The sequence below is a fragment of the Macrobrachium nipponense genome, chromosome 13, assembly GCF_015104395.2.
Source record: "Macrobrachium nipponense isolate FS-2020 chromosome 13, ASM1510439v2, whole genome shotgun sequence".
Taxonomy (NCBI): domain Eukaryota; kingdom Metazoa; phylum Arthropoda; class Malacostraca; order Decapoda; family Palaemonidae; genus Macrobrachium; species Macrobrachium nipponense.
The window spans coordinates 49202899-49215745 of record NC_087206.1 but is presented as its reverse complement, the minus strand read 5'-3'; the positions used below and the strand labels follow the sequence as shown (position 1 = coordinate 49215745).

Genomic DNA, 12847 nt, shown 5'->3' with positions numbered 1-12847 from the left:
CGATTTATTCAACAGAAAACTTACGAACATTGAATTAAATATAACCAGCAAATCCCGAGCAAGAAATCGCAGTAAGAAAATAAGTAGTTCGCGCTGTTCAGAGGTCCGAGGCAGCTAGAAAATGAATGCGGTAAAGATTAACATTTTTCGCTTCTGTGAAGAGGCGATTATAACAATTAGATTTGTACAGTACAGTTATCCATTTCTAGAGAAGTGTTCGTTGTGAAACAAAACCTTTGATTTACCAATAAAAAAAACGCTAACCTATCAGAAAGAATAGTAAAAGCGCAGATACAGACAAATAAAAGCTGTCACTTTGCCAATGGTATGATGGGAAAATGGAAGAAATTAAACATAAAAAATTGCCATTAAGTTCTCACATTTTGTGTAAAGTAGTAGTTTACAAACAGGTAAAATTGAGGGAGATTCCCCTCTGGTAGAGCCCCCAAGGACACTGAAAAACTTTTAAAATAGAGGATTTGGCGACACCTTTACAAAATGCAAAATTAAATCCACAAAAAGTAATATTATGTTGACCTGTTTCCGATGTCAGACTGAAATAGCGACGAATGTTTTACCACAAAATGATTAACCGCAGGATAGATGTGGAGACCCAAATTTCGCGAACAAAGGATATGCAAAATCCTCAGGAACGGATCGACCACCATCAAACACTCATTGCTTTAAAAAAAACAAATGCCGTAAGGTATACAACTATTCTAGAAAATCAGTCAACCTTTGGGAAGTAACCCCTACCAAAACACTATAGTTCTTTGTGATGAAAGAACTATAGTGATAAAAAGTCCTAAAATCGATCCAGGTTGAAGACGATGAACCGGAATGGTTTAAGAGCTATTTCACTTTAAAGTAAATCGAACATTGTAAATGTTTAAAAATTCTGCCATGAGGAGCAGTGCCTTTGAGTAACATTATTTTGATAAACTAGAATTATAATGGAGTATAAAAAAATTTATAAAGCACAATGTACTTTTTTTGCACTATTTTCCCTGATTATGGACAACACTAAAAATAATATGACCAAAATAAGGAAAATGAAATACCAAGAATTGAGTGAAAAGTAAAAGATTAAAACTAAAACAGGCTAGTTAGCCTGTAAATGGGTTTGATTAGGAAAAAAAAATATTGATATCAAAGCAATAACCAAAATGAATATCGAAAGGGCAAGTAGTGAGTGCTCTAGATGTGCCTCTAAGCATGACAGATCAGATATGGAAATGTGACTGTTACCTTAGCAATGTATCTGTCATAAGAAATAACTGTACTTGAGATGCATGTAAACAAAACAATGTAATACTTGTGAGGTATACCTGACGCTTAATAATTGTTTTCGGTCCAGAATAATCAATGCCTACATGTGCAAAGGGAAAAGTGAACTGGGACAAGTGAACTGAACCCTTTTAATGGGTAACGGAGGTGGACCAGGGTACTCAAAGCTCATGCCGGCTTCTCTTTTACAAACAACGCAGTAGCTTAATAAGTTCTTGATAGTTTATCTGCACTTTGGCATCCAATACTGTTGTCTAATCAAATGGAGGGTGTCCTTAACACCACCATGCAAACATCTTACATGTGTATAAGTGATTAATAGCTTAGCAAAATGACTTTTGGTAGGGATCAAAATAAGAAACTTTGCACTCTGTTCTAGCTCTGAATGATGTAATCTACCACAGGAGCAAAGTAAACCAGTGAACTCCTTATAAAATAGACCTAAATCTTTCACAAACTGCTTTCCATCAAAGTCAAGAGGGAACTACCTTCTTTCAAATAATTATATACATTAGGATAGTAAGATTTCTGCACAACTTGCATCCAATAAGCACTAGGTTTGGGAATAACTAACTGAGACCTTAGGGTTCTAATAAATCTGAAAACATACCCTGTTACTCTGAACAATTTAAACAAAGATGAATATTGGGTCAACCCTAGTCAATTCTGGAGTGATCTCAGACAATTTCACATACGATTACACTAGATTTCTGAGCAAGCCATTCATCAGGATGAGGTAACCATTTAGGACTAGAAAACCAAATTGGTGAATTACTGAACTGCTTAAATGAAATACCTCTCTAAGTCAGCTGGATTTTCAGCAGACGCTACATGTAGGAAATGAAAGGCGGAATCATTTTAATGAATATTAGCAACTCCATTAGGAACGTAAGGTTTCTTGGTATTGTTATTTTTTACCCACTGCAACGCTACTTCAGAGTCTGACCAAATCATAATTCTTTTCATATTAAAATCTCTCAAAATATTCACAGGATAATTGGCAAACTGGGTGCCTAACTGCAAAGAAGTGAGTTCAAGTTGGGGCAAAGTTGTATTTTTCAATGAAGCAACTCTAGCCCTTCAGGCTACTAAACGAGATTCAAACTTATTACTTAGATAGCAAACAGTGCCATATGCTATGTTGTTGGCATCTGCTAAGGTATGTAGTGTGATGGCTCATGTTAGGCACAACAACTTCTACGGATTTCAAGAAAGGGTAATTGATCTATCTCTAGAGCTAACTTTTGCCATTCTCTTAAGAAAAATGGAAAAAAATGGGTGTCCCAACTAACTTGTTCCTTCCATGCTAACTGAATTAACATCTTCCCTTTAATTAGTATGGGAGAACAAAATCCTAAAGGATCAAAATAAGTAGAAACTAATGATACCAGCTAAAGCTTGGTAAGAAAGTCTAACTTCTGAAATTTACAAGGCTTAAATTACAAGGTATCTTTTAAGGTATCCCAGTCTCAACGATGAACATTATATACAACAGGAAATTCTACTCCTGAATCTGTACATCGAATATGAAACTTTTAATGAACTGAATTACTGTTCCATTGGCTCAAGATCATTCCAGCTTTACCTAACTCGGTATTGGCTGCATCGTAAATTCCTAACACACCTGTTGAGTTGTTTGAGGTGCCTTGTAGACTGTCAATTTAAAATGAGGAAGACAACAGCTTTGGATATTGATTATTGAACTTCAATGACATTGCAGAGTTATCTGCAACAAGAATGGACTACAAGTAGCTCCAAAATAAGACCGATGTGAAAAGATAAGTTTTAATATGTCTAGATTCATCAAAGGGATTTTCTAGCCACAGAAAACGAGTGTAGTCTCCGTGATGATGCTGCAAACCTACTGGCAAAAATGGCAAAAAGTCATTCTCAATATCAGCAATAAAGGCAAATTGCAGTGCTCTGAATTTTATCTAAGTGTTACCTAACCTCTCTGTTAAAGATGGTCCTGTTAACAAACAATCGTTTAAGTAGTTTGTGGTCCTACTCACTTTAGCACTGCAATTGTACACAATACATAATGGTAATGTAGACTATTGCTTAGCTACAGCGTGATGTGGAAGGTAGTGATTATTAGGAGTTATTACTTGATTTTCAACCCTTTCAATGAAATTTGACTTCGCTTGATCTTTAATAACCATATCATAGCAAGAAAGCAACTCGGGTTGATTATGAAATTTCTTTTCTTGATTAAGCATTGACCTAAGGAAGAAAGGGGCGATTTTCTCTAGATAGCAATTTTACCCAATATCTCCCATTAACATAAAGTGAACTTTACTTTTGAAATTTTCAGGTGAATCTTTAGTAGGGTTTATGCCCATCGTATCCAATTCCCACAGTTTGTGAATTGGAAGAATTTCATCTTCTTCACCACCACATGCTGTGAATGGTTCTGTGAAACCAGGAGTAATCCTTGACTTAAGAGTTGTGTCTCTACATACTAAAGCTTGAGCACAAGATACTGGCTCTTTGCAAGGAAAATGTGGAATAGTACCATAAAAGTTACCTACAGTCATCATACCTGACAAATATTTCGGTTATTTAATCATTATCAGGTGAGGATATTTCATTTAATTTTTGTTTTGAAGGATACAATATTCTTTAAGCCAACTTTAATATTTATTCTCAGCAAACATCGTGGATTTCAGTTACATTTTCTGTCCGCCAATCACTAAGGGAGAGAATAATCTTTTAAGTTGATATTGAGTATTTCAGTTAAACATTTCGTATGGTATTTGTTTCATTTATCATCTGACTTGAAGGTAAATATCAATTATAATAACTGTCCGAATCATCCCATGCTCTTAAGAGTCCGAATCAACCCCATGGGTGGGGATGATTCGGACATTTTGGAAATTTCTATTTGAAGGCAAATAGCTTCATGTATAGTAAAGTATACGACCTACCAAATTCACTCGTAAATGTAAGATGATGTGGCTACACATTGACATGTCAACGACATCTCTACTCCTTAAACTCTTACTTCTGGACAGAAATTGAAAAAAAAGTGTCGGAACCATCACCGCCCTCCCCTACAGTTTAATTTGTACTTTTATAATTTTTCTGTGTGTAGTTTATTATCTGTTATTCGTGCTATACTTCATGAAAAATAATGTAAAAAATAATCTATTGGTCCTATGCTCCTTTATAAGTTGCTTCAGATTTTAAAAGTTGCCCCTGGGTTGTATTGTACTTAAGAGAGTTTTGGTACTATTAAAACACACATAAGGTCGTCAATCAAGACAGCACGAGAAAGTGTTTCTTAGAGGGATGATGGGATGTGTTGCTGATCATTACCTGGTTGAAGCAAATGTAGACATAAGAAATATTTTAGTTAGAGAGGATGGATTCAAAAGTTACTAAGAATTTAATGAAATGAACTGAAGTTGATGAGTTCCAAAATGGAAGTAGTATCGAAGGAAACGACAAATGAAAAAGAGCTATGATTTAGTATGAAATAGAATGAGTAGATAGAAAAAATCTGAATTTAAGGAAAGAACCACTGAACTAGTCGGATTATCTGAAGCTATTGGTACACAAGTGAATTTATGGCCACCCTACACTAATCTATTTCATTGATAATCCTCTCGTTATTGTCAATAACATTGATAGCCAGAGGCCATGTTTGAAAGGTTGTCAATAATATTGAAACAACTTCGTCAGTATTATTGACTCGTTTAACTATTGTGTAGTGCGAAGGTGAGATTGAAAATAAATCTAACTCACAATTGTACTTCTGTCTCAGAAGTACAATTCATTCCTGTTCAGAGTAGTCCACAGGAAAGAACTCTTTTACGTTTTTCTTCATTTCAGCGATATAAATATTGGTTGAAGTGTTTCTACGTGTATTTTCTTTCCAATTGTGTGATTATTGGGTAGTAAAATAACAGTTCACAATTTTTTTTATTTATAATTTTTATAATTCCTAATAATGTAATTATTGGCTAGTAATGTACTTTTTTAATCAATGATATTTTTTTCAATCTATTATGTAATCGTTGTCTATGTAACGTAAGCCAAGAGAAAATGTTAAATGTTTTTCTATCTTTATATAAACTTTGAGACAGCATATTATTGCAAGATAGCTCTCCATGACTATCTTACTGATAACCGAGGCGACATAGCACTTAAACATTTCAAGTCTTCAAATGCTTTGCCATTAGCCAAGTAACGAAGAGTTACCGACAATCTTTGACTTTCTCGTATACTCTCTCAAATGTGTTTTCTTTTCTTTTAAGGGTTTCATTAAATTCAACAGTTCATCAAACCCTGATCCACCTAAGTGAAGTTAATGTGTAAAATCAGATAGATCTCAGAATCTCAGTTCATCCAAGAGGTTTTCATGTATATATATCAAGTCTCTTTTTGAAAAACTTTCATCCACTTTATATTTCATGAACACATTTTGGGTTCGACAGGTTCTTAAAACAAAAAAACATCGGGACTGAGAAAATCTGGCAGAAATTGAGGCAAATAAGGAAGGAAAGGAGTTTAAAGGCTACCATTTGGTATTGTTAATTAAACGAATTTATTATTAACAATATATACAGAAGAGTCTTTTACATTTAGATAAATTTCTCAGGTTCGTAAATAGATGGGCATGAATAACATTATAAAATAACATCACCGAATCAGTACACAAATGGTCAAGAAACAAGGTAGTCAGAAAAATGACAAATCAACTAAACAAAATAAAACATTAACAGCTCGACAGTTACTGTAAAAATTGAGTCAGTAATATAAATAGGTAAACAAAGCAATCAAAGCCCAAAAATAAGAGTCAGTATATAAATAAAAAAAATCAATTAAACATCAGTAATAACCAAGAATTAAACATCAATAATAACCATTATGCGAATAAGCATTACAGTTAGGTCAGTAAAATAAATATGACACTTACTTCAATTACCACAATAAACAGTAAGTAAATTCATCATATGACCTCCAGAATTAAATTCGAGGTTACAGATAAACCAAGAGTAAAAACAACCACACGTCCAAAATAGTTAACACTTTAGCAACAGCATTAATGAGGCAAGCTTAAACACATTCCTGCCAAGTATTATCAAACAAAAGTATACATTGTATAATTGAGTTTTTGGAAACAATGTTTGGAAACTGTTTCCAAACAGTTTGGAAACTGTTTCCGAAAACTTGATTCCAAACAGTTTGGAAACAGTTTTCAAACTGTTTGGAAACAGTTTGCCAATTATTTGTAAACTACTTCCAAACAATGTTTCCTGTCCACACCCCAGTTGTGGTCATGCCTGTGATGAGTGTAGAGGTTGCTGCAGCAGCGTCTGCATTTTACTTGGCACTTTTGATAAAGTTAAGGGAGGTCAAGAAAAAGAGAAAGATATGGGTGAGGAATTTTTTTGAAAAAGGACCCTATGGTGATTTGCTTTTGGCGGAAGTGAAATTAGATGGTGGAGGTTTCACCAATTTTGTTCGGATGGGCTCACGTGACTTTGAACTACTTTTACGGATGGTGGCTCCCAGTATATCTCGAAAGGATACAAAATACAGAAAGGCTAAGACACCCGACATGAGACTGGCTATTACACTGAGGTATTTTGCAAGTGGAGATTCCTTTACGAGCCTCATGTACACCTTCAGGATATCGAAGCAGACCATCTCAGCTGTGGTCCCTGAGGTCTGTGAAGCTTTGATCTCAGCACTGAAAGGGTATGTTAAGGTAAAATAAGAAAACCAGAAGTATTCACTGTTTTACTCACTCTCTCTCTCTCTCTCTCTCTCTCTCTCTTACCTTATGGCATTTAAGAACAATATGAAAGGTGTGTTTACTAGAAAAACATATTTATGTAGGAATCACATTTTAATCACAATAATTACTACATGAGTTTGGGGAAGGAGAGCAACTTGGAGTAGAGGCACCACTTGGGGCGGTAAAGTACTGTGGGATCCCTTGCGATGTTGGCACAGGAAACCCGGAATACCTTTGTCCTGTATATGAAGTTTGTGGGGTGAACTGAGCCGCACCCTCCCCAAAGTACCCCATTTCCAAGTTGAAAATTATTTCATTAATCTTATGCTGTGCTATTGATACTTCGCGCTTACTTCTTCCGCATGCTCTCAGTTTATGGGCAACATTTTCACCGAACACATGATATTCATCCCGTGTAGTGACATGTTGTGCTAGAGACTTCATCAAGTGAAATGCTTCTTTCACTTCGTCAGCAGGCCTTTTAGCTGACGAACGACGGGGCGGGAAAGCGCTCTGAGGTGTTTCAGCTTGATGTGAACTCTCAATTACAGCATCAGTTTCTTACTCAGATTCAACTTCAGTAACCTGAAAGAGAAAAACACTTATAAATATCGTTGTTGTTATTGTTGTTGTTGTTGCTGTTGTTTTTGTTGTTATTGTTTTTGTTGTTGTTATTTGTTGCCAGAGTTCCTACTATTATATAGTTTTTAATATCATCATTATTGTCATAATTATTATGCATTATTGTTAGAATTATTACTATTCTCATTATCATTATTTCTATCTATCATTATTATTGCTGTTGTTTGCACTGTGACTTACTGGTGTTAATATTCTCATTATTTTCAATAATAATATTAGAGGCTCTTTCGCTTCACATTCCATCCCATTGGGTATTGTATCATCTCTGGAGAGAGAGAGAGAGAGAGAGAGAGAGAGAGAGAGAGATCATTAGTCTACCGATGATCATTCTTCTCCTCATCGCAGTATCTCAATTGCAAGGGTATCATATGTGTGCATGTGTGTTATTTCATTGACTACGTATATTTCTCCTCAGATGCCTGCTACGGAAGAAGAATGGATTCCAGCAGCAAATGGTTCTCCCATAGATGCAACTTTCCACTTTGTATTGCTGAACTGGATGGGAAGCACGTTCAAATACAAGCTCCAATGAATTGTGGAAGCCTTTTCTTTAATTACAAAGGGACACACAGTATTGTACTCATGGCGTGCGTAAATGCAGATTACCAGTTTATATATGCAGATGTAGGATGTCAAGGCAGAATTTCGAATAGAGGTGTGTTTAAATATACAAGTTTGTATGAGAAAGTAGAGCAGAAGCGGCTCAGGCTACCACCAGACCAGCCACTTGCAGAGGGACGCATTCCTGTGCCATACATGTTTGTTGGAGATGACGCCTTTGCTTTATAGCGTTACTTACTGAAACCATTTCCAGGAAATCTAGATAGGTCTTCCCCTGAGAGGATCTTTAATTACAGATTGTGTAGGGCTCGGAGGATAGTAGAAAATGCGTTTGGAATTTTAGCATCTAAGTTCAGAGTGTTTCTAAAACCTATTGCATTACACCCAGACAAGGTAGAGAGTGTTACTCTGATATGCATGTATTTACATAATTTTCTACGCAGGAATGTGGAGTCGAGAAATGTTTATTCACCACCCGGTGCGTTTGACTCTGGAAATGTGGATAATGCCAGTATAACTGCAGGATCATGGAGAGCAGCAATGAATGAAGTGAAGGGTTCATTGATTTGCAAAATATACCACGAAGGAGTACTGTGGATGCACGGGACATAAGGAAGGAGTTTCGAGATTACTTTCTTTCACCGGAAGGAAGTGTTCCTTGGCAGGGTAATTATGCGTAGGGCATGTTAGGTTAAAAAGGCTGCCTGTAAATGTACCTGTAGATGTCTGCTGAGCATTGATAAGATTAAATTGTATACATAAATGACACCTATTTTTTACCTACTTTTGCAATAGTTATTATGTTAAGATAATAATACTAATAATAGATATTATGTTATGGTAATAATACTACTAATAATATCAGCTTACCTATCTCTACATAAATGAGATCTATATTTTACCTGCTTTATTAACAGTTATTATGTTACGGTAATAATACTAATACCAGTTATTATATTACGGTAATAATACTAATAGCACTTATTAAGTTACGGTAATTGTAACATCATCTACCTCTCTCTCTGGTGAGTCTGTTGAGCGGCTTCCTCTGGATTCTTGGCCCTGCAGCAAAAACTGGAGGGGCTCGTAACCAAACCATGAGCACTTCTTTGGGGAACTTCCACTTCTTTTCAGTGAAGTCAGTTTCACATGTTCCCTCCTGAATTGTACTTTGATGGCTTGTATCTTCTTTTCTGCATCACTTACAGTTATAGAAAGTTTATCAGCTATCCCTGTCAAGGCATCCATCTTTTTAATTCTGTTTTTGTAATCCACATTTGTTACATCCCACAATGTTGGGGGTGAATGCAGCAATTCAATTAGTTCTAGAGTTTTCTCGGCAGACCACATGGTCTTATCACTGCAAGTCTCGAGTAGGTACTAATTCATCGTCGCCTCGGCCGCACACACACACACACACACACACACACACACACACACACACACACAGTGTTTCCCATTCTGGATGGGAAACAGTAATTCGTGAAATGGTGTTTGGAAATGGTTTGCAAACAGTTTGGAAACAGTTTCCAAAGTGTTTGGAAACAGTTTGTAAGCAGTTTGGAAACATTGTTTGCATACAGTTTGGAAACCGTTTCCAAACATTGTTTCCAAACAATGTTTCCAAGTGTGTACGGGGCTTGTCAGAGACAATAACACACTAACAGAGTGATATCTTTGTTACCGTAAATGTTATATCTTACAACCAAACAGGAAAAACTGGGTTAAACGAATATAACCACTACGGGGTTGTTTACAAATACAACCACAACATGGCTAACAAAGATAAGATGATCTTCTGAAACATGCAAGGCTGCAATACTCAGACGAGAACACACATACACACACATACACGCGCGCGCGCGGCTAACCAAGAGAGCCAAGTGTCATCACAAGGACAAGAATATTCCCAAAGACGAGGTCCTGCACACAAACAAAGAGGTTCTCGAAATTCTGCAGTAGGTACTGACACTGACCCCATGCTGCTCCCATACTGACGCTCAGGTACCGACTCCTCAGGTCACCATACCTAACAGAGACTCTCTACTGACGCTAAGATGGTCTCCTACTGAATGAAGAAATTAAACACAGCGTAACAGACATCAACTCCCCTTACCTTAAAAACACCACAAGAACACGTCATCAAGTGTATTAACCATCAGAAAGGTACAATCTGAAGCCTATTGTTCCGGGGAAACTACCACTAAAGCTGACAATTTGTTCTGTTCTCTCCTCACAAAACGAAAAACCTACGGATATGTAAACTAAATCCTCGTCAGAGAGAGAGCATGTTGCCGCTGTGAATGCCAAGAGAGAAATGACGATTATTGTCAATATTATTGAGCAGTGTGAGGGCAAATGATTGAAGACCCCGAGTATTGAGTCAATATGATTAACGTCAATATTATCGATAGTGTAGGGGCCGGTTTCGAGTAAGAATAGTGGAACATGCTGGGATAAAGAAGCAAATTTTGTATTGCCTGATGTGCATTGGACCGAACAAAGGGGAACAGGCAAAAATATACATTAGGGAATAAGGGAGGCAAGTTGTAATCATTTTCGTGTGAATTTGGAAATGTATAGGGTCAAAATGTACTCGTGGGATAATAAACGCAATTCGTATGTTATGAGTTAATGAACTGTATTTTTGAGAGGTGTTGAATACAGAGAATAGAAGAAGCAGATATTAAAGATGCTAGAGTGAAAGACAACCAGTTAATAACAACAGCTTGAGAATATATATGAAATTATTGGGGATGTGATGAAGGCAATTAAAAAGTTCATATAGGAAGGCGTTGGTAGCAAGTGAGGAGTTACGACTTAATAGTAAAAGCGTAATTTTGTATGATGATAAGAATGCATGCATCACGAGTATTCCTGAATAAAGGATAGACTCCATTGTAATGGGAAACCGATAAACATACACATAAACACATTCATATGTAAAACACACACACACACACACACACACATATATATATATATATATATATATATATATATATATATATATATATATGTGTGTGTGTGTGTGTGTGTGTGTGTGTGTTATATAGTATGGCATTTAAGCTAAATGGCCAATTACTTGGTTCATTTAGTTTTAATGAACAAAACTGTTGCATTTTATGCCTCAGATGCCACTAACTTATTTTGCATGATACACACACACACACACACACACACACACACACACACACACACACACACACATATATATATATATATATATATATATATATATATATATATATATATATGTGTGTGTGTGTGTGTGTGTGTGTGTGTGTGTGTGTATCATGCAAAATAAGTTAGTGGCATCTGAGGCATAAAATGCAACAGTTTTGTTCATTAAAACTAAATGAACCAAGTAATTGGCCATTTAGCTTAAATGCCATACTATATAACATCCCTTCAATTAGTAGGAAATGGCTACAAAATAAATTCATTTTAGGCTCTGGAGTAGTAAATAAAAATAAAGCTATAAAAAACAAGCAAACTACTAAATTCTTCTTTTTCATGTGTCTTGTTGCTGTAATAAACATGATACAAATTTATACAAAAATGTCCCTGAACACTCAGGTGTACTTTGAATCACATTACGAAACGTACACAGAATTCTGACTAGTTGACGTCTTCTAACTAACTTGAAGACTAGCGATCGATTATGTCAGGTTATTTCGACGAAAGTAATGGACAGAGAAGTCGAACAAATCACTTAAAAGTATTACAAAAATAAAAAATAAAACCGTATATATATATATACGTAGCTACACTATATAGGTGTTTCTGAAGAGGGAAGTGCCCTGAAAATGACACATGTACAATGCTTCTGAGGAACGGCGTGATATCAGATTTTCTGTCATCAGACAATCTATAACAAACACAAACTTTAATGAAGTCTATTTCAGCTGCCAAATACCCTTGAACACTGTGCAGAAGTCCTTATCATGACGAAGGAAGCAGGAAAAGCATCTGGGGAAACTCAAACGGGATGAAAAAAGTAAGATGCACAAAGGACGCGAACGATTCAAGATTCATCAAAATAATCTTTGTTTTCACTTCCAAAAAACTGTACTTGGTTACGAACTAACTTTAAATTTCAATTAATTTCATTCTTTTTATAAAGTTCTCACTGAGGGAAACAAGGAGCATAAAGAAAAAAAACAAGAAAGGAAAAAGTTAAATAGTTATTCACCGCTCAAAGAAGACTAAATAATTGTTTAAATTATCTGTCTGTCTGTCGGTTTATTTGCCTGCATATTCTTTTTCTTATTCCTTTAAAAGTTTGTAGTTCTAATTTTTTTTTTCGCCGGCTATTTTATTATGTTATGATTAGGGAGACTATGACCTTTGTCTCTGGTGTAGGTGCACATCTCCTTCCCCAAAGATGTTAGAGCACCACTGGGAAGAGATACTACTTTGCATTTTTTCCCAAGTGTTAGCCTTTCCGTTATTCCTGAAATTTATTATAAAATAATGATTAGATATCTTTGACTGTTAAAATTATTGAAATATGCAACATGCTATGTCAACTAGTGGTACAATGTTTTGCATTTTTGCCAGTGTAAAATGTTGTAGGTGTAAACTAGTATCTGTACATGAATGCTGTAA

At 35.8% G+C, this 12847-nt stretch overlaps 1 pseudogene; it reads right to left on the bottom strand.

The window, feature by feature from the left end:
* Positions 1 to 7144: 7144 nt before the first annotated feature.
* LOC135225316 (uncharacterized) lies at positions 7145 to 9593 on the bottom strand (annotated as a pseudogene).
* Positions 9594 to 12847: the final 3254 nt, after the last annotated feature.